The 26,219-nt window shown below is 35.8% G+C and overlaps 1 protein-coding gene across 1 annotated transcript in view; it reads left to right on the forward strand.

Moving 5' to 3' along the window:
* NKAIN3 (sodium/potassium transporting ATPase interacting 3) overlaps positions 1-26,219 on the forward strand; it is a 165,317-nt gene that overhangs the window by 12,980 nt on the left and 126,118 nt on the right. The window contains exon 1 of the mRNA XM_085572136.1: positions 1-24,700. This exon is cut by the window's left edge and continues 12,980 nt beyond it. The gene's annotated coding sequence lies outside the window, so the exon portion shown is untranslated. The remainder of the gene's footprint in view (positions 24,701-26,219) is intronic.

The following is a 26,219-nucleotide window of genomic DNA, read 5'->3' on the forward strand; positions in this document are numbered from 1 at the left end:
GTTTTTCAGTCTTATGCAGTTCCAGAGATTTATTAAAAAATTACTTATTTGCATTCATGGATCTTGATACCCAGTGCTTTTATGTGGTTGCTAGCTGTCTAGGCCTAAAGATTGCCTGTGAGTTATAAATTCATAGACCTCTTACTAGTGGTTTAGAAAATGTTTGTTTCTCATCTTGTAATTCTTTATGGGGAAAAAAAAAAAACAACAAAAGAATGTATTACATGGTCTACTTCTTTTGCTTCTTTAAAAAGAATCACAGTAAACATTATTTAGAAGGTCGATATTTCCTCTTGCTTGTAATAAGCTTAATGAACAACTTTTTGCTGCCTTTGACCTTGCTACCATAGATCCCACCTGACTTACTTTTCTTCACCATTAAATATTCTCTACTATATATCTTCTAATTTATATTGACTGAAATAATTTCGCCACTTTTATTCTTGTTTCTTGAGGAACGGGATGACACAATTTTTTTGGGTTTTGTCTGACACTGAAAGCTTTTGTACCTATTGACAGGAATATTCAAAGGATGAATGTTTCATTATTAAATTTTTGTATATATGTGCTGTTAGAAATGATAAAAGATATCCAGAAGAGGGTGGGCAAAAGGACTTTTCTCATGCTGCCAAGGAAAACATTGCTGCAATATCTCATTAGATGCTCTAGATTGCTGTCTTTAGTTTAAACCATAGGGAAAACCACAGCATCCTAGTTCTGAACATGGAACAGTCTTTAACGTACAGACCCCTGAATGTGCCATTCATCTGAAGTCTCCACAGCCATCCTCCCTGTATTGTCCCTGAACAAATTCTCTTTGAAGAATGTATTGTCCCTCATTGAAAAGTCTTTTCTGTGTTCTTAATTTGCACAGACTTTGCTTCAGAAAGGCAAGGAGAGCATCACCCCTCCAATGAGGTGCTATAGCCTAAAGCACATGGGTAGTGTGTGCAAATTGTCCTGACACATCGTGCATCCCTACTGCTTAGGTTTCTGTGTGGGGGCTTTTTCTGCTGCTTCAGTAGCAAGATTAATTTAAAATGCATGAGTGGTCTCATTAAACTCAATGAAATTACTCACATGCTTACCATGCATTTAAGTGGTTTGTAGGATCAGCATTAAAATAAGGGGCAATCCATAGACCTCTCCACTTCTCTTATATAAAGTTTGAGACAGGAAGAGGGCTTTAATAGAAAAGCTGAAAAAAACCCTAGGAATTTTTCAGGTACCAAAATCTTGTCTTATGCAATGAAGTTGAAATTCTCAGGTTTGACATAAACTGTGTTAAATAAGTGCTTTGTATTGGTCTATCTATATAATTCTGTGTATTATGCACAGAAAATGCTACATCAGTTGCGTATTATGCACATTACAATATTGCCTAATAGTATCTCTTAACAGCCTTTTCAAGTAATCTAGGTTGCATTTGCTTGTATTGATCTTGTATATATTATGGTGGCACCTCTTCTGTAATTCTGTTGTGCTTTTGCTTTATAACTTCTCCCAGTATATAATAGGAGGTGAGAGAAATCCAATGAATTTGAGTCAAAAAAAGTCAGGGAAGGGTATGTACATGTATGAAATTTGTCTTATATGTTTCTCTTTTTTTAAGCAAACATCTGCCTTAGTTTATTATTTTGGTGCATTTCTGAAACATTCAGTATTTTAAAAGACAAATCATCCTTATAAGGGAAAATAAAAAATCGCTACATGTTAGAGCCACTCTTAGAACCCAAAAAAGATTTAAAGATGAAGAAATTTGTATTCTATTATGATCAGTATTACATTTGTGTGAAAAAGACTGCACAATATGTTGCTTTTTATGTTCTGCAGCTTAGTCATTACAGTTTGTCCTGCTACATCCTATCACCAAGGTCTTGAATAGCTTAATAAATAATCTTTTTTATATAGATTGCCTTTTAATTTAATACTTACATTTTGAGTCCCTTTATTAGCATGGGAATATAAATGTGTTTCTGTGTTTAAATGTTTTGCCAACAGTGAAATAAGTTAGTGCATCAAAAAAGTATGATCTAATATTTCATGGGGTTGTGTTCTTTCTAGCAGAATATATTATATTCTATATATTTCTTTTATCCCTTGCTTTCCAGACAGCCATTTCTTAGGTGCTTGTCTCATGGAAGACAATCTTGGCTTCACTGTGTTTTTAAGAGGGACATGGGTACTGTAGTTTTCTGGATCACCCTTATTGCAGACACCAGTGACTCTGAGGTACCTGATGTACTATACAAACATAGTCTAAACAACTGTATATGTTGGGGGTTTGGAAAAAGCATTCCCCACTTACCCTTGATGAGTAAGATCAGATATATCACAGATCTTTGGTACCAGGACAGACTTTCTGTTTTACACTTGAGAAGAAAAGTCAAACATTAGATTTATGTTTATCTAGCAAAAAGGTACACTACAAGTTCCTGAAATCAATGACTCTCAAAATTGCTCAAACATTGAATGATATGCATGAATAATTTAAGAATGTTTTGTTAAATGTGCAGGAGTCAAGTTATCCTTGCAGTGAGACTCATTGCAAATCGCCAGCAATTTACTGCGTTTTTGAAAATCACAGGCAGCAATTTACAAAAAAGATTGGGCCTGCTACTATACATGTGACATTTTCTTGATTTAAACTGTCATTCTGAAAAGTGTTTACTGACAGTCAGAGTTTGGAATGAGGTTATAAAGTTTACTGAGGAATTCCTTACCACTTGAGGTTGAACTATATTTCTGCTTGGGTAGAGAAGAGCATGTAGACCTCCTACTGCAACTGAAGTATCAATGCATGCAAATTAGCACTTCCAAGAGAAATTATACATGATCTTTTGAGACATTCATGTGCTGTAATGGTATGTGGTGCTGTGCTGACATTTTACATCTCATAAAAAGGAATGTATTTCCAACACATCTGACTATAAGCACTACATACACATGCACTATAGTGATATGCAGTAGCTTCATCATTTTTGGTCTCTAAGCAATGGTTATCAAAATAGTTTCTGAAGATGATCTACTGCCTTCCAGAATATCATGTTGGAATAGAGGGGTGAATATTCATCTTTATTAATTTTTTTTAATTATTAACTGAACTAGGAGTTGTTCCACTGCCTTAGTTCCTGTTACATTTCCATGGCATGTAGACATGCAGTATATGGCATAAGGAATATTTTCCATCACTGTCTTCACTGCCTTCTCTTTGACATTCTGAGAGCAGTTTCAGTATAAGTATACAAAGATATAAGATACTCACTGTGGTTCTCTAGTAACCTTCAGAAATGAACATACACTCAGACATGCACTAATCTAGATACCCTTATGTTCCTCAGAACTTAATTTTAACATAAAATAACTTCTGCTCAGGTTCCCTGTCTTTTAAACAGTTTCAAAGTATAGTCACTCAACCACACCTGGCCAGTTTTGCAGGCTATTCTGGATAAGTCCTTGGTATGAAGAAGTCATTTTAGTTGAACAAAAGCTGGTCAGCCTAAAATTACATTGCCTGGAACATTGTAGATATCATGTCCAAGTGAGTAAACCCAGAAATTAACAATATTGACAAGACACTCTTTCCTTTGCCATTTCTCTGGGGATACATCAGACTGTTTTTTTCTAGGAGATGGACACAAAGAAGAATGTCTTATAGTGCTGCTTACTTTGAAACTTATTTGACCAATATGATTCAGACATTAAAGCAGAAAGTGATCATAAACACTGGAGAACATTTGAGGAAATGCACTGTAACTTGAAAGTTCAACATTTTCAGAAGAATCTCTTGTGAAAAGAGATACTCAGATAGTACCATATAACAAAGAGACAAAGGAAAACATGCAGACCACTGGGATTGGAATTACATGTGCAAGTGCTTTGGAGATCTAGAGACAGCTCTGTTCACCTGTATGAGTCAGGAATGCCCAGGACCTGATGAGCACTTGTGTTATAGGCAGGTGGTTAAAAGAGACAATGGAAATGTGTGGCAAACCTAAGAGAGATAAGAATTTAAAAAAAAAAATGGGCTTCTCTGTAAACCAAACAAGCTAGAGTTGTTGCAGTCAGGTGACAGTTTGGTCTTCTGGAAACAGGGACCAAGACTGGTCATTGCCAAACCAGGCATTGCCATTCCTGTTACTGCAGCCAAACTGGCAAAAGGTTTCAGCCATTGGGCATTTTGGGAACACATCTGACGGTGGATTTGAGTTTGTTTGTATGGAATTAATGGATGCTGGTGTTATTCTCCAGCAGTGAATTCAGTGTTTCCTATGCACTCTATTGGTATTAGTGCCCATTTGTATTAGCGTTCATTAATAGAGCCAGGCTGGGATTCCATTGCCTTCTTCAGTTGTATTGTGTGGCATTGTCTTTGGAATTCTGCTTTTGTGAAGAATTTAGCGAGGGAGGAAAAAAGCAAGTGATGAGCCAAAAAAGGCAAGCATCAAGGGAGAAATCAGTTCTCTTTCCTCTTAAACAGCTTTGTAGGAAGAACACACTAAACCAATAAGGTTGAAACAGAGAGTAGTTGGTACTGGGATATTTCATTAAAAGTAAGTTCTTTAGAATATTCATGAAAAAATAGAGGGAGAAATAGAATGAATTGAGTTATCCTTCTGTAAGTAAAAGTCTAGCTTCAGAGAGAGCCTGGATTATTCATCATGCCAGACTAGACAGGGTGTTGAAAAAATGTTAATATGGGGGAATCTAATTGTCTCTAGCTGATATTTTAGTCACTTTCTCTGTAGTAAAAAGTCTCTAGTTCCTGATTTTTTGCAAATGCAAAATCTTAACAGCACGCTTTCTTGCTATGACATTTTACTGATGCATCTTTGATTCATAATTCAGTTCTAGTACCCCAGATATGCACACGCCTACATGCAGAAATGCACCTCTTCCCTCTTGCTGTATTAAAAGCTTTATTTTTTGTTTCTGTGAGGTAGGTGTACAGTCCACTTAGTTCTGTTTTCTTTGGTGGAACATTAGTCTGGTCTGTCTGGACGACACAAAGCTACCACACTGCTAATGGTGATACAGAGTTCTGCTGTTGTTCTCCTGCCTCACACATAAGTACAGAAATTTACCTCACTGGGTGCCAGTATGAGTTATGCAGCCTCCTCCGGAATTCAGTGACGCTCCTTTGTGGATAAGCAAGGCACAAGAAAAGTCTACCTGAATCTGTCCTAGAATAATTTTTTTTTTATTCCTTGCATTTCAAATCAGCCTACTCCAAATTAGTACCTCCTTTCATCTCTGGTTTGCCTGAATGGCAAACTTCACTCAGTTTTTTTCTCAAATAGGAAAGCTGTGGCAGTTATTTAATAAATTACTATTTTTCTTTACATTTTTAGCTTCCATGAGCAAAACCAGGAAATGTTAGAACTTTCTATCAAAGGAATTAACACTTGAAGTGGTCAGTGAATACAGATTAATGGTATTCCAGTATTCTGGTATTACCTGAGTTATTTCATTAGTCAGATCAATATTACACAAACTAGTTCAAAGTGGCCTCTGAAATCTTCCATCAGCATTAGGTTTTTTTCACAAATATTAAAAGACAGCTTTAAATTGTATCTGCTACAGTAAGTATTTTACCAGCCAGACTTCAAGTATGGAGCATATCTGGGCAACATATTATTTGCAAAGTCATAAGGTCTGACGTGATAACAGAATCATTACTTTGAGTTATGGGGAAGAAACACAGTTTCTTTACTCATCTTAAAAAAAAAAAATCCAAACCTACTTTTCTCATTGATAAGCACTGAATTCAAATCTCTAGCTCTTTTGAACTGCTTTAAACCAGCTCTATTTCCAGTGTTAAATCTAAACAAGGGAGATAGCCAAATTAATTTTTGTAAACACATTTTTTTATTAATATTAAATACTTTATTCACTTGTGTGCGCTCATTTGCTCTATCTTTCTGATGTTCTACAAATGCAAGTCTCTCCAAATAACCATCCCTGAGCTGTTTGTTTTTGGTCTCCCTCTCATCTTTTGCAATGCCTTATTCAGTTCTTGGTCACCTGTCATGAACAAACACAAGGTATTTAAACAGATACTTGTGAGTACCAAATAACACCACAAAAAAAAGCAGTAAGTTAAATTGCTACCATATTGCCCTTTCTCAAGTATAAATATTTGACTTAAAATATTTTGACTTAAAAATCAACTTGATTGAAACCTGTTTATTTAGAAGAACTTGGTTTTAAAAAGTTAACTGTAGCACTGTGACTAAATGCATCCTAAAAATGCAGTTGGGGATTCTTTTATGTTTCTCAATATATACATGCACCACATCTGACTTTGATCTGAGCAAGGTGCAACTTTTAGTGTGAATTTAGCATTCTTTTAAAATATGCTGGAATCCTCAGCTTCAAAATGTGCTGTAATAAAAAGCAATCCTGCAGAGAAGCTATTTTTCTTTTAGTTTCATTACTATTTGAAATGAAAACATGTAAAAACAACATAATCAAAAAAATAATAAATCATGAGTGAATATTTATTAATTGCTGACTTGTTTGAAGATCCCTGGATTTTTGTATGTAATTAAGAAATAGAGCAGCATCTTGTGGTATTCTCTATCAATGTTTTAAAATGTGATGCTTTAAATGTTCTGCGACACGTAATTTATAACTTGTTACTGTCAGTTTCTGATTCTTTACTTTGTTTTAGCTTTGGTTTTTTAGTGGATGTAAGGAGGATCTTATTTTATCTCCTACCATGAAAAAGAGCATAAATGGAACCAAGAAACTTTGTGGAAATCTCAGCATTGTACGGACTGCTTTTTTCTATCTGTGGATTTTTGTTTGCGTATGTCAGGCAATATCTTCCCCTAGAATCTTTGAGTGCTCTCAACCCTGGCATTTTATCATCAGTTTTTGTATTGGAAAATGTAAGCTGCTTTGACATCTTGCGATCAAATATTTTTTAGGGGCATGAGTCATCTGGGGTCAATTCACTTGGGAAAATACTTTTTGATTAATAAAGAAGGTAAAAAACTGCTGAAAAATATGAAAAAGCATATTCCTAATTTCAGTATGAAAATAACCAAATGTACCGTGAATTTTTAGGAGATGCTTTAATGAACAAATTAAATAATTTTGTCATGTGTTGCCTTTGAGCATATTGTGTGAACTTAGGAGTTCTGCATGAAGGAGAGTTGTGAAAAAAAAAAAGCAGGATGTGGTGGTGGTTGTGAACTCCACATGAAGGTGCACAAATAGAGTGGTTTGAATTTAGTTTGTTATTCTCTTTATCTAGACTTCCATTGCTTATTCTACCCAAGCAGTTATCTTTGTACACAATACAAGCATGTGTCTGAAGATAAGGGAGAGCACTATAAATTCATCAGATTACTATATTTTTTGAAAGTGTCATATAGGACTTCTATGTGATGTACATTACATTGCAAATTAAAACAATATTGGAATTTTCTACCTGAGTAGCAGGCTTATATTACATTCTGGAGAAGAGAAAACAATCAAGAAGATGCATAAGTGAAATCCCTGAGTAAACATGTTTAAGTTGGTGCAGGTGTGTGAGGGGTTAAGGGACCAGGAACACAAGTTTTAAGGATACTGTTGTCTAGAGACCATTCTTGGTCACGAGGTGGTTCCTGATCATGAGCTATCCCAAATCACATCTTCAAAATATTTTTCCAGAGTCAGGTTTTTTTTTTGGCTTAGAATTCTTTAATTACATGCAGGTATGATAAATTAGTTGGGAGGGGTTAATGTTTATTTTTATATAAAAAACTTTAATGCTTACTTTTAGAATAGAATGGAATGGAATCTTTTGTTTGAAAGGACCCACAATTACCACCCAGTCCAACTCCCTGACCAATTCAGGGCAGGACAAAAGTTAAAGCTTGTTGCCAATGACATTTTTCTAAAGCTTCTTAAACACTGACAAGCTGGGGGCATCAACCACCTCTCTAGCGAGCCTGTTCCAGTGTTTGACCACTCTCTCAGTGAAGAAATGCTTCCTCATATCAGGTCCAAACCCCCAGTGGCACAGCTCTGAAGCATTGATAAAATAAAAAAAATAAAAAAACAAACAAACAAAAAAAAAAACCAAAAAATAAAGGAAGGAAAAACCAACAACAAATTTAAGAAGCAAACAAAATACTTGACAAATAAGAAAACAAAAAAAAAGCCTTGATAGTTTCTGTGTAATTAGATTCACTTGATGGAACTCCCTTCACAGACACATCTACATATATGAAACATAGAGGAAAAGTTTATCTGAAATTTGATCTTATATTTACTCTATCAAAAGTAGTCTTTTTGGATATGACTAACTGAGAGTAAGATGTTTCTGGATTGTTCATAATTTTCATTCAGAAAAATCTATTGGTTCTCCAATTATTTTTTTGCAAGTCTTATTAAGGCAGATGTTTTTGTTGTTTTTCTGGAATTTTTCATTCTTTTTTCTGGTGATTTGGAGTTGAAGAAAGTTCAGTCAGTTTTAGAAGACTTGGGGCTTTTGTATTTTATCCAGTTATTTTATATCAGAAAATGTTTGATATAACATGTAAAGTCTCTTCTGGGGCATACTAAGCAGCAGCCTTGTTACTGTTACAGCTGAAAGAGAGTGAAGAATATAATTTTAATTTTACTAGAGTGTCACCATTCCCAGCCATCAAGCTACTGACACACCTTTTGTATACTGAAATTGTGGATATATCAAAATGTGGTCCTAGAAAGGCTGAAATTTACATTTTTTGGGGGGGTCAATGCTTAAAATAATGAAAGGTGCAAGTTAGTAATTTGAGAACCACAAGATGCATTTACCTGAAAGGTCAGGTAAATGGAGGAGCTGGTGCAGAAAGCTGTGAGGCTGGGCATTAATTCCAGCCAGTTTCTTGGTATTGATTACACAGATTGCAAGTGCTTATTTGTAGGCCAGAAGGCAGATACAGCTCTTTGCAGACCATTTGTCTCCTTTTGTTTCTTAATTAATATCACAGATTTGAAAACCTGTGGTAATGAAATTGGCCTGTTAATTAGGCCAGTCTTTAGCAGTAAGGTTTTGATGGCTTAGTGTTTTTCCAGCACAGTTAACAGCAGCCTTGTTAAAATTCATGTTTGTTTTTCTTTTGCAAAAATGCCTATCATGGAAATACAATGACATGAGGAATAAACACATTCTGTGCTTGGTAATAATTTTAATGTTAGATTTTAGGAAAAAAAAAATGCTGATTATAAAATTCACTTTTTCTCTGGATGTCTTTAACCTGCTGCTTTATACAATTGCATTAATATCTTACATGGGAAAAATATATTTGTATTTTCTTTATTTTGAACATTACGCAATATTTTGACTGTTACTGTATTGTGATATTTTGATGCAACTTTCCTTGGTACAGTTATTTTTTTCTGATGATTGTGCAGGTTTTTTTCCAGAACAGTGGAAGAGATGCCTTATTATTTTTATGAATCTAAAAAAATTAAGGCATAGCTAAGAAATGAGAGAAGGAGCAGGGATGCAAATGGAAGATACACTTAGACTTTTTGTTAAGTGTTTTGTGAGGAATAAGTTCTGTTTTATGTACATTAATTTTCTTCTTTGACTTTTGGCATGAATTAGAAGACAACTCTTTAATTTTTTTTCCAATTTTCTGGTTGGTTGTGACTTCATGATAAAAAATAAATAATATCATTTTGCTTTGTGTTAAATTCTGAAGAAGTTAGCAGTAGAAATCAATGGTGAAATCCCATCTGTGTTGACATTTCATTCTGTGTGCTGTGTACAGCCCTTGCAGTTCACACTCAGTGATGTAACCTTTCGTTACCCTCTCATATTTGCATCCTTTAGGTCACTTAAATTAGTATTGCTTCATTTTTGCAGATTTTTATTGGAGTGAATGATATTTACATCAAACAGAGGAAAATATTAAGTCAGAAAATAGGAGTGGATTTATTAGAAGGATGTTATCCCTCTAGAGTGTTAAGTCAGAAAACATTTTTACATCATGAGATATTACATGTTTTCAATCTCCCCCAGGAGAGCTGAATGCAGTCAAGTGCAGTAGGTATGACTGGTCACATACACAGATAAAAAAAGCATTTTTGAAATTACTCTTTTTTTCCCCCTCTGTGTGCTACTGAGATATTGTGATCTTCCTTTAGGAAGCATACATGATACTATGTTATTTTAAAGCATCTGGAAGGGGTAGAAAATATTGTTGAAATTCAAACATAAACTACTCAGGAATTTGTTAAAAGATGCTTTTGTAAAACATAACTTTTCACAGCCTATGGCCTTAGGTATATGCAAAGATAAATATTTTGTCTATCAACTCAAGTGAGGAAATAAGCTACTTATTCTTTCCTTGAACAGCTAAAGAATAGGTTTCCATACTTGGCTCACATTTTCTGAAAAACATTGTGATTAAGAAGAAAGATTGAATATATAATCTTCCTCAAACCTCAGTTTTAAATTGTTTTAAAGTTGCTATAGCAGAAATTGCACACTAGGTTTAACTATAATGATTTCTACGTTTCTACTGTATATTTTACATTGCTTTTTCCACATTCAAACCTTTCTACCTTTGTAAATCTTAGATTTCAATAAAATCTAATATTCGTCTGTCAAAGTAACTTTGCTAATTTAAAGTTTTGTCTCAGTGGCATTGTTTTTCCATTTTTAATGAATCTTTACAGATGTCATACATAATTTCTGTATTTGCTTTATTATTTTTCCTCAGGATTTGCAGAGGAATTTTTCCTGTTTTTCAGAGATACTATAGTGCAATGAGGCTTTTGGATTACCAATCCATTAGCTGTGACCCAGGCAATATGAGACACATCCAGCTGGTATTTCCTAGGCCAGCCAGGTGAAGTAAATATCTCAGAAAATAATCCAGGAACAAGTAGCATCCAATGGGACATCCTGTTAAGAGTATTTCCATTTTGTGAGCTAACCAGTAAAAGGGGGCTGGATTAAAGAATGGGAACATAAAAGACACTTAGTCACCAAATGCAGTCGTGGTCCTGTCATATAATCTCCTTCATAAATTAAACAATTTGTTATGTATCCGGTGTGATACATAACAAATCCACAATACTGTGGATTGTGTGATCCACTCTTACGTTATTTTGCCATATCATAAAATACACAAATGTTATGATCCACATACCACATAATCATTTGCAGTTGTGAATTTTGGATTTGGTGGATAACATGATGGACTTCTCTTGATCCTAAGTATTTTTTATAATCATACGAAACCCCTTTTGTCATCTTGTCTCTTTTTTTAACTCCTTCTCTCACTTCAGCATTGTAAGAGAGAGCATTGCTCAGAGACTCTCATTCCAGGCATCTGCTCTATAATTTCAGCATACCATCCCACTTTGCACAACAGAAAAGTGAGAGTTGTTTTGAACTTTGTGCAGACTGAGATTTTAGTTTCCAGAGAAGAACCAATAGAACACCTTAAAAAAAAAAAAAAACAACAGAAAAAAAAACAACAAAAAAAAACCAAATTAAAACCAAGCCAAACAAAAAACAAATGCAAAAAAAACCCCCAAAAAACCCCAGCAACAACAACAAACAAACAAAACTTTTTTTTTTTTTTTAAACCCAACCAAAAAATCCCCCAAAGAGCTGAATCCATTTCAGATAAGCAATTGGTCACAACTATGTGAAAAGTGCTTGCAATAGTTGTGTGCCATTTGTTCCTAAACTGAACTTCACTGAGGGTCTGCATATAGATCTGATAAGGTTACAGCTGAGCCTGGGTAATTATATTGTTTTATAGGACTATACAAGTGTTACATTGCTGTAAAGGAAAACACCTTTTTTTTTTTTTTCTGAATTCAGAGATAGCTGTAACCAAACCTCCAAGAGAAATTGACTTTTTTCAGTACTTTCAATACTGAGTTAGAGCTGTTAATTACAAGCTATATCTTTTCAGGAAGTGCTCCAAGTACATAACTTTAATTCTTTCTGCTGATTCTTAGCCTTCTTTCACAACAGAGATATAGAAAATTATAGTTCATCACTTTTGAGATGAGAAATGAAAAACAAAGAGGAATTGGAAGGTTAAGACATGGCATAAGTGATCTTTTGATGCGTGTTGGGGAAATATTAAAAGCACTGTTCTCTATCCTAGGGTCACACGCAGTTGCTGCATACAAGACTTTTCAGCTTTGCTCGTGGGCATAGGAAATTAAAAACATAAAAATAAACCCTGGACTTTCAAAGGAAGTGAAGGATGTTGTTGCCTACTTCTCACTGTGTCAGTACTGTTGCCTGTGGACAAATATGGCTGGGACCACAGTTTTCAGATATAGCTCAAAGTAATAGTGTTCCATCTGGTACATTCTGGGTTACAGCACTATCTCTGACCTCGTTGAGGGAAGGGTAAATGTGGAATATAAAAATAGTTTTTCCTATTGTATTGTCATTTTTTTCAACATTTATGCTACAAAATTACTGTTTCACCCTGAATTGAGGCAATATTTACAGAAATTCAGTGCTGCAGTAAGGTATCTCATATAATGTTATAAAAAATGAAGTTTTTATTATGATGGGCAGAGTTTTGTATGGCTTTGAGAAGCATCCCTGCAAATACTGAGAATACCTTTAGGGGTAATTCATGATTTTCAAGACAAGTAAGAATTTCCCGATGAAACAGCACCTTTGCTTGAAATCTGATCATTTTGACCCAGATGTGTTCTACAGCATCTCACAGGACTAAAAGTACAGCCTTGTGTCTGAGTCTCCTTTCTGATATGGAGATCTGAGGTGAGCACATCCCTTATTGAACCATGCTCTCCATTCTTGCTGAACCTCTGTGACACTGTGGTCTGTAGTCAGCTGAAGGAGGCAGAATCAAAGTACAGTTGCCATTAATATCAAGATGATATTTCAAAATCCTTTCTTTTCCACTCCAAATTGTTTTCAGAAAGCTGGTAGTTATGTGTGTGAGACTTTATTTCTGTATATCAAGGCTAAGATGTTACTAAACAGGTATTTTTCACTCTCCAGGAGTAAACAGAGTACCCCTATAAAAACAATTTTAACAGGGATGTTTAAACAATGTGTTTGAACAATTCTTGTTTAAGTTTTGTCACCTTCTTTGGTTTTTATTTATCCAAACTACTAGATAAAGCTAAAGTAGTAAACAATCTATTTATTTCAGTTGTATTTACATCATCCATATCCATATGGGACAGCTTACAGCTAACAGCTTACAGAAGTGTGACTAGGTACAGAAAGTCATTATTTCCTGGAACAGAGCCCAGCCATTAGGGAGTCATTTTTAACACTGGCCAAAAACTAATGAACTGCATTTTTAAATGTACTTTTTCAAATGCAGTAACTGGCACAATTCCCAATGCAGACATTAGGGAAAAAAAAAATTAAAATATATGTACAGCACATCATCCATATAGGCACATATATTTTCACTATATTAATACAGCATTAATGTATTAAAACTATTTAGTAAATTTGATGAAAGAATAAGATGTAGTAAAGATTTTAATAACATTTTCTGGTATGTAGTGCTGATTTATAGGAAGCAGAAGCAGCCCTAGGGTACTGCTCCCATCAGGTGAAGACTGGGGTGCCTTAAATAGGTGACACGTGTATTGTGCTTCCTCTCATGCCAGCTAGATAAGCTTGCTTTAGCATCAAGAATGAACTGTTTTGTTCTCTGGAATGATATAGATAGCTACTATAGCAAATTTTAAATTTTTGTGGTTTTTTTTTTTTTTTCAACAAAAGGTTTGTCTCCTGAATGAAGCAGCAAAATTGACTGACCCCAACTCCCCCAAAGTTTCAGGAGTTTGGTTTATTTTGGAGATTTCTTCATCAGTCCAGATTCTTGAACTAAGTGCAAGTGATATGCAAATATGTCTGCTTTTTTTTTTTCAGTCATCAATGACCAAAGCAAGTAACCACAACATGGGACAAAGGGGCTCATGGTATAATTTGCTAGTGCACAGGTGGCACTGCCTCAGTCACAAGGGCTGTCTGCAGCAAGACACAACATAAGAACAGATAATTAAAAGTATTCCATATTTTTATTCCATACAAATGCTATATAAAAACTTTCAAAGGGAGCTGGTCTCCTCCTAGGGGCAGATACAAACCCAGATTTTGGAAGAAAAAGAGTTTCTGCTGCCCTGGACTTCTTGCTTTAGTGTACTTTGAAAAAGATATATTGGATGTCAAGCATCCTAGACACTGAGCATCCATTTAGTGGGCTGAGAATAGTGGATTATGCTCTGGCATACCTGCACTGTGTGTCAGAGTAAGACACTCTTGTGTATCACTCACTCAGTAAGATCTGTCTCCCAGGGATCCAAGTGCAAGGGCACTATCTTTCAGCTCTTACAAATGGGAGAGAGGGAAGAAGATTGCAGGGGATCACATCTTTCATTCGTGTTATAGATTAAGTGCCACCAGTCAAATGCCTTGCAGACTCCTTTGTCAAGCTGGGTTCAACAGCCAGTTTCTTATTTGCTGGCTCTTATATATTATTTCAGCTCTAAACAGATATATAAGGATGCTGATTTCATTTAGTACCTCATTTGTAACAGGGGAGAAAGCCAAAAGAAAAGGCAGGAAGATTTTCTGCATCACTCCTGGATGGATACTCTGGGTAATGCATTAAAAGCACAGAAAGTAGACAGTGTATAAGACAACAGAAAGAAAATTTTTCAAGTTGGTGAGATGTGGTTTTGCCTTTTCAATGAACAGGTATGACTAGACCGCTTCTGCCTCCTTATGAAGGCAAAATTATCTTTCATACTTTGACAGCTGCTGGGAGAAGTCTTTTTCCCTTTCTAAAAGAGGAATGCTGCAATAACACTGTTCTAACTGGGTGAGTCAATTGTCCTTTTTGCTTCAAAACCTGGTCATCATGCAACTACATGAAAGGTTCATATGTACTCCTGTCACACTTGGTAGTAAAACAGAGGTACCATGTGGCTGGGTTTTTTTTCTGTACTGTCTTTCAAACAACCATCAAACTAGGTAGTAAATCCTGTGTTAAAAATTGAGGCACAATTAATAATAAATGCTATCAGAGAAAGAGGGAGTTAAGGGAGAGAGAACAGAGGAATTTTTAAGCTGGTCTAGAAAATAACTTAATCACACAGTGAAACATTTCTCCAATACACCTTTATTTTGACTTTGCTGCAAGCAAGAAGGAATGGCCTGCAAGGTTGCAAGGCTGAGACCACCCTGGAAAAAGCTTTATAGTGCCATAGGATTCACATTTTAATGACAGTAGCTACTATTTTGTATAAGCTTCCAGAACAAAAGAAGGGGGGTATTTATGCCAAGGAATATTTCTTCTAGCTGAGTATCTGAGGATTTTTTGACAGTATTAAGAACATTATTAAGTGTATAAGATTGAATCATTAATTCTTATGCTCATACAGGTTTCAAATCTAACTTTCTCCTATAGGCTGCCCTGGAAAATCCCTGAAGGACACTGAGATTTTAATTTATATTAGTTACTCTATCTTTACACTCACTGTGCAAATCCTGAGTCCCTAAAATTTATTAATTAATTCAGTTCACTGACTACATACTGATACCCACACCAAGAGTTAAAATTAGGTAGTGAGCAGCAGACTGACTTAAATTGTAGCAAATTCCAAGAAAAGGCATGTATTCCAAGAAGTCCTTCAGCTTCTGATAAATAGATTCATTAACTCTCTCAATAAATATTTCTGTGTGTTTAACAATTTCATCCTGTGATTTTTAAGTAGCACAAAGTCTCATTCCAAATTCCCTGAATTTCATTTTGTCATCAAACTACTAAGCACAAACCAGCACAGAAGGAAATGTGCTATTAGGCATTACTGGATTACTGATGAGTTTTTATTGTTGGGATTAGCCCTTTTCCACTAAATCTTATAGCTGCAAAGATGAATGCAGACTGTATTCTACAACACAAAGCTTACTCAGCAACTCTTAAAGAAATCTGACTTCCTGGGGATGGAATAAGGTTTATGCAATAGAAGTTGAAGCTATTATGAGCATTAAAAATTTAATGCCTACAGAACAGTTTCTGCAAATGTCTTGGTTTCTGGCACCTTTTTTTACTGCAAGTTACCAAATCAAACACTGTAGAAACCTAAGTCTGTGCAATGATGTTTTTCTTCATTCAAGGGAAGTTGAGTTTGAAGAAGAGGAACTGACATAGCTGAAAGCTCTCTGAATATTATCTTTTAATATTCCCTTCCACTCCTCCATCTCTTTTAGATCTTAGACATGGAAGGCTTCTCTCAAATGTAATGTTCACTCTTATGTTAGAGGTTAAGATTTTCTGTTAAATGATCTATACAGGGTTCCACTTCAAAGTTCTACAGATAGAAGACTATGAGAATCTTTTAAACTTTTGACATATTTTTTCAAGATCCAAGAGTATAAAACCCTGAGCAACTTGGTCTGATCTCATGGCTGACCCTGCTAGAAACAGGAGGTTGGATTAGAGAACTCCTAATGCTCTTTTCTACCTGAAGTATCCTATGATCCAATAACTAATTTAGTATCATAATTTTGCTTTCTTGCAGTCTGGTTATTAAACTTTGTAAAGTGTGCTTCTACGGGTTTTCATGTTGTCCTTGACTCTTCAGAAATTCAGAGTAAAGGAACACTATTAATTGCCACATTTAAGGAAATGCCTTCTGTAAATACTTTTGGTACCAGCTGGACTTCCTGGAGAAACCATTGTGCAAAATTTGTCATGGAAGAACAGGTCCATCTGTGATTTTAAGCATTATCTTCAGATGCTCCCAGGAGGAAAAAAAGAAGGAAAAAAAAGCTAGCTGAGGCATGCAAAATGTCTCTTACAGCAATCTGAAATTATAGGAGAATCATGTCCCAGTGGTATAGGCCCATCTATGTGAAGCTTTTTCTCATTTCTTCTGATTAAAGCTTCAAATCAATTTCTTGGTTTGTGGGTTGGTTTGTCTCCCAGCAACTGAGTGAAATCTTTTCTTCAGCCTCTCATTAGGCGAGTCTGCACAAAATTGCAAGAGGCCAGCTGCTACAAGATCAGCTGTGACTGAACAGGAAGAAATTATATAGGATGATGTGGAATGATGTCTATGGCCTGAAGCCGTCAGCTATTACCCAATACTACTTGTGCCCAGCCACTGCAGTGGTTCTATTAAGAAGAAAAAATATGATTGGCTTAGGTGTGATAGCTGACCTTCTTCTCACAACCCAGTTTGCCATTTTAGCAAGGCCACTCTCACAGCTGGATACCACGAGCTGCTTTTAAGTCAGAGCATGGCAGTCTGCTTTTGTGTTCCCCTCAAAATAGTGTAAAGCACTTAGTCATAAGCCTCACTCCATACAACTACAATTTGTCATTTGGAAAAATAAAAAATAAGCCTCTTCAACCACATCTTATTACTGAGTTTGGCTGTGGACATCAAGGGACTCCGTGGTGACCAAGGCAGTGCTGCCCAACTCCTGTAAGCTGCTGGAGCTGCTGTCCTCCTTCCTTCTGGTGTTACCACCTTTGGCACTGGCCAGAGCAGTTGGTGTGCCTGTGTTTGTGCCACCAGAGATAGAATTGTCACTTTGCTCTGTTTTTCACCTGGCTCTGTGAGTTTTGTGGTCCACACTGCAGGTCTAGGGATGATTCTGGATATAGGTGAGCACAGAGCTTTACCTGCCCCTGGCATTTCTCCTCGTCAGAGTTGTGCTTGTTCTTTCATATCTCAGCCACTCCAGAATGGACGGGGTCGTGCAGGGAAATATTTGTCTCTGTGGCAACCCCATCTTCCCATCTCACCCTGAACTTTTCCTATTGCTGGATAACCCATTAGTAACATCCAAATAGATGAATAGCTTCTCCTAATCATTTTGTTGCTGGCACAGCACAAGACAGTTCCTGATACAAACATTGTAATAATCATTAGTTGCACGTTCCTCATTTTTCTCATTTACTGATTAGACAGAGTGGCATAAGTTCTGCACAAACAAAGTGTATGTTTTTGTGATGGTTTTAAAAGCAAAAAACAATACTGGTCTTAATCTTTTCATGCTTGATCTGCTTTTGCTTCTGTAAAATGGGGTTTATGATACCCTTTCATATCCCAAGGAAGTTGTGGAGGCAAATTTAAGGCATACCTCCTTGATCAACATCCAGTATAAGTAAGTAGATTGTTTGCAGTAAATATTATGTGCTAAATAACAGGTATGAAAGGAAGGAGTGAATAATTATGCAAATACTTATTATCAAGTACATAATTTTTTTGGGGGGTAAAAAAGACGTGTGCGTAGAATTGAAGTTTGTATCAAACTGCAGATGCACAAAGGGACCAAGTAAAGGCTTATTGAACAAATTTAATTCTTGAACTTAATAAGTTTTTATGCTTGATTTTGCAAAATTGAGGTGCTTTAGGCTTCTATGGAGGAATTTGGTAGAAATACTAACCATAAATTAGGTTGCTTACTGATGAATATCAGAAAGGAACTACTGTTTTTAAAAACAGCACCAGTAAATAATACACTTTGTTATTTTTGGGGTGTATGAAGTGTTAATAAGATTTGTAGGAGCAATTGTTATTCTAAAAAAAGCACAGCAATTTATTGTTGCTAATTACTCTCTTGGCACTGCATATATTTCAGATTAATTGGAATGTCTGTACTCAGTAATGAGGTCCCATGTAGTTTACAGTGACTGACAACATCTTCCTTTATCTGGAAAATTACCCCACTGAAAAATTTGTAAACAGGGCAGTAGCTCTTGGCAATCAAATTTTCAAAGTCTTAATTGATACAGTATCTACTGAGTTATGGTAAAAAGATCAACCAGTTCCAGCAGTTAATGACAATAAAAAAAAGTCCAAAGGAATTGTCATGAAGGTATAACTTGCACTTAGAGAAACAGATTTTTGACTCCTATGTAATCCAATTTAGTATTCAGACAAAGACTAATTTCTCAGGATCATACAACATCATGAATTAAAACAGCAGAATTTCTCTGAAATTTATATTTATCACTATTTTGCTAGTGTACATCCACCAAAGGGTGGATGCTGGAAAAGCAATCCTTTCATCTCCATCTTAAAAAAAATGTGAATAAACAATAGTAGGTGTCAATGACAGAGAGGATTGTGTTGTACTGTGCAACTAGAATTTTTCTGAAATGCTTTTTTTCTGTGTACATGTATATGCATATTTGTACATGTGATTATTTCTTTGGTGATTTCTTGCCTATTTCTGCAATTCACTTAAAAACAGGAACATTGTGTAATTCTTTCTTTGATGCATTTATCGGATGGGACTGATAAATAATCATTACTACAGTCTTTTTTGTCAAAAAAAAAAGGGGAAATGACTGCTAGTGGTAGAATTCATTATTATTTGAACTAGAAATCTGGTCTTCCCAGCCACAGCCTCTTTTCTGGTGTTAGACACACAAAAAAATCCAACCACCAAAAAAAATACCAACCCAGACCCTGTAACCTTGTCACTTCAACATTGCAAAATTGAAGCAACATTTGTAACTCTGTCCAAAAAAAAAAAAAAAAAAAGCTTTTTGTGAGCTCATAATCTTCTTACAGAAATCATAAGTTAACAGGGAAGTATTTTGCAAAAGGTATATGGATGCAACTTTTCATGCAGTGTTTGGAAAATTCAGACATCAACCGTTTATTTTGGTTTCCTTCCATTTCCATATTATGCAGTCAGTCTGTCCAATCAGTCAGAATTGTCTTGAGCATTTCTTAGATAAGCTCTTGAACTAAACCAACAAAGTTGTAACATTAATGACCAACAGATATAGTATTTTACTATCTGCATATTTTTATTGTTTCAGTGTTCAATTTTATAATTTCTCATTGGCTCACCTCTCTGCTTAACTGCTGATTAGAACTGCTAGGACCGAAGTTACTGCAAAATTAGCAGATATGCTATGAGCAGTACTTGCTAGGAGCACTGTGTATCCAAGCATTATTGTTGATGCTTGAATTTAATTTGGAATTGCATTTTAAATGGAAAAAGCATGGATATTTACACTGGTGTTTAATGGGACTGAATTAGTCTCAGAGCACAATTCTATTCTATTGATTTTTTTCAGGGGATGGGGAAGAGACAACTCTTCTGGTGATTAGTTACGCATCTCCACAGCATTTCAAAGCTAAACTGTGTCTAAGGCAATGTTTGCTGGTACACATTAGTTACGAGAGGTTCTGCCCAAAAGAGATAACAGCATGCAGTCTCCTTTCAGCTGCCCAATACCCCAGTGTGAGTCAGGACTGTGGATGAAACACTGCTTCTCATTTCCAGGACACCTCTGGGGAAATTCGCACTTCAGGGGTTGATACAAGAGCAGTCCCTCCTTTCCCCAAAGCCTGGCTTTGTCCAAAGGGCACAAAAAAAGGCCAAAACTCCTCATGTGCTTGTTTATAGCCCTGTGCATCTGGGCAAGGGCTAGGGAAAGTCTGTCTCTTGATTAACAACACTGTTCCTTATGCACCAAATGCTTCTTTTCTCCTTGCTAGCATCACGCTGACCTTGTTCAGAGAGCTCAGAAAGAGTGAAACCAGAGGTGCTGGTTATTGTGCACAGTGGCTAAGTGTGCCCAGTGCTTTTGCTTGCTGGCATTTCCCCTTGCAGGCAGCCAGAGGAACCAGGGAAAGGGATGGTGTCCAACTAGGTCAGTCTTGTCACCCATTTTGTCACTGTGTAATCTTTGTTACCCAAATCAGTACATATCTGTAGGCAATAGCTTTTATCTGAGTCATTTGTGAGATAATTCTTGAGTGGCTGTGCAATGTGAAATTACTATATGGGCATCCTTTAATTGAAATGCTGCTGTCATTCTGTATTGTGAAATACCCAAGGATTTTTAAAGACCAATTATTTATTTAGATTTCTTTTGATATCTTTCAAAATAATTGAGTCAATTACTATCTCAGAATGATTGGTAAGGTCAAGTACTGCTAACCTAGACAATCAAAAGTAATGAATAAAGCCCATAAAAATAATGAGATTTCTAAATATGATATTAATTCTATTAATTTACTTCTATATTTCTCATATCTCTAGATATCCTCAATAATAATGTCTATAATAACAAGGGATAAATCCTTGCATTTTGATCAAGGTGCAGTTCTTAAACATTCTTCTGCTGAAATGGTAGCACAGCATTTTAATAGAATAAATATAATAGTATATATATTATACATTAATAATACAATAAATGTTTCAACTACTGATAAAGTAGTGGTATAACTATGGGTAAGAGGTTACACAGGGGGACTAAAATAAGCACACTTACTGAAAAGAAAATAGAGTAGAGTTTCAAGAAGAAGGTACCTTATGACTCCTGAATCACAATGAACATGTGAGATGAGTCAGGGAATGTCTCATTTTGCTTCAACAGTAGAGTTCTGTCCACATGGGATGCTGACAGAAACAAGTATCAAGGAATTGCATGGATCAGCCATTGTACACTTTTGCTCTGCAGACAGCTCCAAGGCTCCAATGATCTGTTATGCAGCACTGAAATAAAAGGTTTACAAACATTCCAGTTATCCTCAGGGTCTAGGTGAAGCCATTCATGTCCAGAAGCCTTCCCTGAAAGTGCCAGAGTCTAGTAGGAGAGCTGACTGCTGAGCACTTCCAGCACAGAAGGTGTTCCCAGATGAGCAGATGAATAGTGCCAACAGGTCTACTGAAGCTGCAATAAGGAAAGTTTCTGGCTGGTAGTAATGAAATAATGGGATCATTAACTTAGGTGTGCATGCTTCTACTGAGGCATTAGAGACACCATTGGCAAGCTGCACTTCATCCTTAAATTTTAAAATTTCTTGTCAATGGCTTAATTTGAGTATTACCTCAAAGAAACTACCAGCTTTAAACTCAGATGAAATTTAAAGCAAGAGTAGCAAAATCTCTTAAGGGGAGCTAATAATGCAGCACAGTCTTTGTCCTTCATCCTCTGAGGTTTATAAAGATTACCTCCTAGTGACTTTCTAGTAATAGGATTTTTTAAAAAATGGTTTTCACACAAGAAATATCTGATTTGCAGGTCCAAGCCTGTGTCAATCATTCATGGTTTATTAATCCTTAATTGTTATTGCTTTCTTCCCAGTGCCCAATCTCTTGATTAAAATTTTGTCTACTTCTTTACTTGCAGTTGAATTGGTACATTGTATTTTTGAACATTCAAAATTATCAAAACTAGAGAAATTGAGGGTATGAATTAATTTTGCAAAATACTGAAAGCTATGACCAGTTTGGACTCTTGAATGATCTTAATATCTTATTAGTTTCTTTAAGAGTTTTCATCTGACTATTTTCCCTCAGTGGGCTGTCAACTACATTAGTACCCATCACCCAAACAAATCAAGTAGAGATAGGTCACTGCAAAATAATGAGATTATCTTTTCATTTTGCTCAAGTACTCCTACTCTTCCCAGGTTATTTTAGTATTTCCTACAATTAAAAACTTCTTTTTAAACATAGTGATTTTGAAAGCTGAAAAGTAAAATTATTAATGTTATTTTAAAAATATAGAGAAAAAATGGGGCATTTATGTAAAATGACGATGCTTTATCTGTTATTGCCTCCTTGGGGGTTCCCAGTCTATGGAAGATAAATTGAATCATTGGAACTTGACAGCTGATGGCATTGGAGAAGAAGGTAATGCCACCCTTTTAGACATTTCTTTTGAGAACTTCAAAGTGAGGAAATGAGTGAAAGAAGTGTTCATTACTGTTATGATCTTAAAGGGAAAGAATTACTGGGTTTATAGGCCATAGGGAGAGATAAAGCTGTGTTTGTGTAATACATTGTACTTCTAGTAATATGTGGTTGTTCAGATGCTTGTTGTCTTGATGTTACCTTATGTTTCTTTAGCCTTGCAAGAGTATTCTCTTTGAAAGAGCATTCTGTAAGATTAATTGACTGGGTGCTGTAAATCTTTTTGACCAGTGCAAGACAGCACATCCCAGAATTGCATTTATGAGAAACAGTGGATGCCTTAATAATGTGAAGATTTTTAGTCCCATAATAGATACTGTATTGCTGTTCTTTGAACATCTTGTTCATGGAAAAACAAAAGGATTCTTATTGCTTTGCTTTGACTTAAACCAAATAAAAGAAACAAAGCAGGAATCCTCAAATGACCATTTTCTTCTTAAAGCAATCATCCAAGAAAAGACTCATTGTATGCTTTGTTTCTTCCAACATTTGAAATAAAATAAGTAGCTTGGCAACAATCGTGCTTGTGACACTCCTAAAAAAGATTTCACAGCAAATGCAGGTCTTGTGCTTATATGAATAGCACCTTATGCAGAGAATCACAGAATGGTTTGCACTTGAAGGGACAAGGGACCTTAAGCATCATCTAGTTCCAAACCCTCCTGCCACAGGGAGGGATGTCATTCATGAGATCTGGCTGCTCAGGACCCCATCCAGCCTGGCCTTGAACACTTCCAGGAATGTGGCTTCCACAGCTTCTCTGGGCAACCTGTTGCAGTTCCTCACCACTCTCATTGTAAAAATCTTCCTTATAGAAAATTTTCCTTCCTAATCCAAATCTACCCTCTTTCAATTTAAAACCACTACCCCCTGTCCTAACACAATGAGCACTGCTAAAATGTCTCTCCCCATCTTTCTTACAAGTCCCTTTAAAGTGCTGAAAGGTTGCAATAAAATCTCCCCTTAGCCTTCCGTATAGACCATCTTTCAGCCAAACACTTAAATGCCTGTCTGATTTCTGAGTTATTGTTAAATCCAAGACATTCTTGAATTCCTTGATGCATTATCTCAGCAGTGAAATGTGCCAAATACAGAGCAAGCAATAAGATAGAGTGTTTTGCTTGAGCAGCATATATGTTGAAGCAGTGGTCCCTAATCTTTGCTGGCAAATAACCAGTAAGACCAGTGATGCATTGCAGTAAGAATCATCTCTTGCTCTTCCTGTGGGATTCAGTTTTCTTTGTTTTAATCTCCTTGCTCATGAAGTACACCAGAGGGATTCCTGGGCTATATGCTTTTTAGCTGAGGACCTATGAGCAAATGGCTTATATTGTTATACTATAAAGATTATACTTGTCACTGATGCCACAAGCAAATATTTCCACTGTAGATCAGGACACTTCTCTCTCTGAGGATGCCTACCACTGCTTTTCTGTGTCTACATTTTCAAGTAAACATGCCTTCTGAGCATTGCCAGTTGAGCCATACCTCATGCTGATGCAAGTTGTTGGCAGCAGTCTTTTTCTTTTCTGAGATGAGCTCCTACTCCTCCTGTCATTTACAATTTTATATATGAGAGCACAGACAGTGTAGCCTCAAGGTCATTGAATTCTATCAAGTACATTGTTTGACTGTGTGTGCTCTGGCAGAATTGGTAATTATCACATGCTATTGTTCCACCATAGTAAGGGGCCACAGAGTCATGAAGTACAGCTGAGCACAGCCAGTTTACATTAAAACTAGGTTTGAGCAATTAAAATTTGCCCACTCTTTCTTCCCTAGTTGAAAACATGCTGTAGGAGTGCTACTGAAGTGTATTAAACCAATGCATTAAAATAACTCTAAGTGTCTCCATTCTAGAATAATTTTACTGTTCACAGACACCATGTAATTTTTATGTAAACTACCTATTACAAGACAAGCTATTCATCAGCATAGATGTGGTGCATTAGCTACATTCCCTGACAAGAACAAGAATACTTTTTTTTTCAACTTTAAAGCTGAAAAGTAAGTTATAAATCCTATGTCTGTTGCTAATTTATTATGTTTTCTGAGAAGAATCTAGGATTCTATGAATCTTTTTAACCCGGAATAAGTAACTGTTGCATTAAAATATTATGGTTAGGGCAAATGTAGTAGCAAGTGATAGGAATTCAGATATGCACTAGAATATTCTAAAGGAATGCCAGAAGTCCATAAATTATGTAACAAACAAGAAGCTGATAACAATTGGTAAAACCTTTAAAGACAGAAAGAAGACAGTGAGTTTAGTTCTATGTTTTAATTCTCAAGCCTGGCTTGGCCTTTTAGACACACCATATAAACCTTTATGCACAGCATTTTGCATGTAACTATTTACTTTTCTGGCAAATACTGCTATCTTGTAAATGCTCCAGCAGTTTTTTTACACCATCCCCATGGCATCTGGGTTATGTGTGTGATAGGCACTGTATTTGGGCTTGTGTATACATATATGTGTGTATAGATTGATAGATACCCATTTGATCTATCTGTATATAGATATATATGTACATTTACCTGTATAGAGATGTATAGAAATGTATTGTAAAATCTGTGACCATTAAAAAAAATTTAAAAGAGGATACTATCTCCCTTAACGCATTGTATTATATGTGAGATACCTCACATTATCCAGAGAACCTATTGTATTGCCTTTGTACCTATAACCTCCATGAGTGTTTTTTTGCTGAATTGGAGGTGATAATCAGTGGAAGAAAGGATGGCAGTCTTGCTTGTGGTAATATGAAAAAAATGTTTTAAATTGTTTATCCAAGTAACATATTTTTTTCAATATTTCTCCAGCTATTCTTAATTTGAATCTGCTGCAGAACTGAAGATCAAAAAATTGAAATAATTTGAAAAATATCATAATCAGATGTTATTTAGTAGCAGAAAATAAATCTGCAGGGTAACAATTGTACATGAATGTAGAGCAGTGACATTTCTCCTTGGTAGCACATGGAGCATATCTTGTAATGGTTTAAACAATACCACTAATAGAAAAGCAACTTGATGTTGAAAAAACATCATGACCAAGTATTTTAGGAACAATAACAAACAAAATACATTATAGTAATGTGTTGATGAAAACAGAAATAAAATTAAGAATACATAATTCTCATAATTCCTTTCTCAGAATAAAGCAGTTTAATTGGGTTTTAATATAAGAACTACTAGTATAAATATAACTAAAATAATTAAATTCAATATAGTTAATCCTGGAGATAAGGCATAGTCTCTGAAGACCTCACTTCTGAATACATAATACATTAGCTTGTCTTATGTTTTTCTCCAGCATGGGGGAGACCTAGGAAGTGAATTTTTAATGGAGTTGTGTTGCTATAGTGAAGCAGTGGAAGGGTGCTCAGGGAAGTGTGCAACTCTGGCACAGAGCAGGGATCACTAAGCAGTGGCTCCAGCTGGAAGAGTTTTGGTGTAAAGGCGGCTTTAGGGTTCAAGGTGGGATGCTGCTGACCCCCATTTCTCAGGGCTCCTACACCACCAC

The sequence above is a fragment of the Lonchura striata genome, chromosome 2 (assembly GCF_050655825.1).
Source record: "Lonchura striata isolate lonStrDom1 chromosome 2, ASM5065582v1, whole genome shotgun sequence".
In the NCBI taxonomy this organism is placed as follows: domain Eukaryota; kingdom Metazoa; phylum Chordata; class Aves; order Passeriformes; family Estrildidae; genus Lonchura; species Lonchura striata.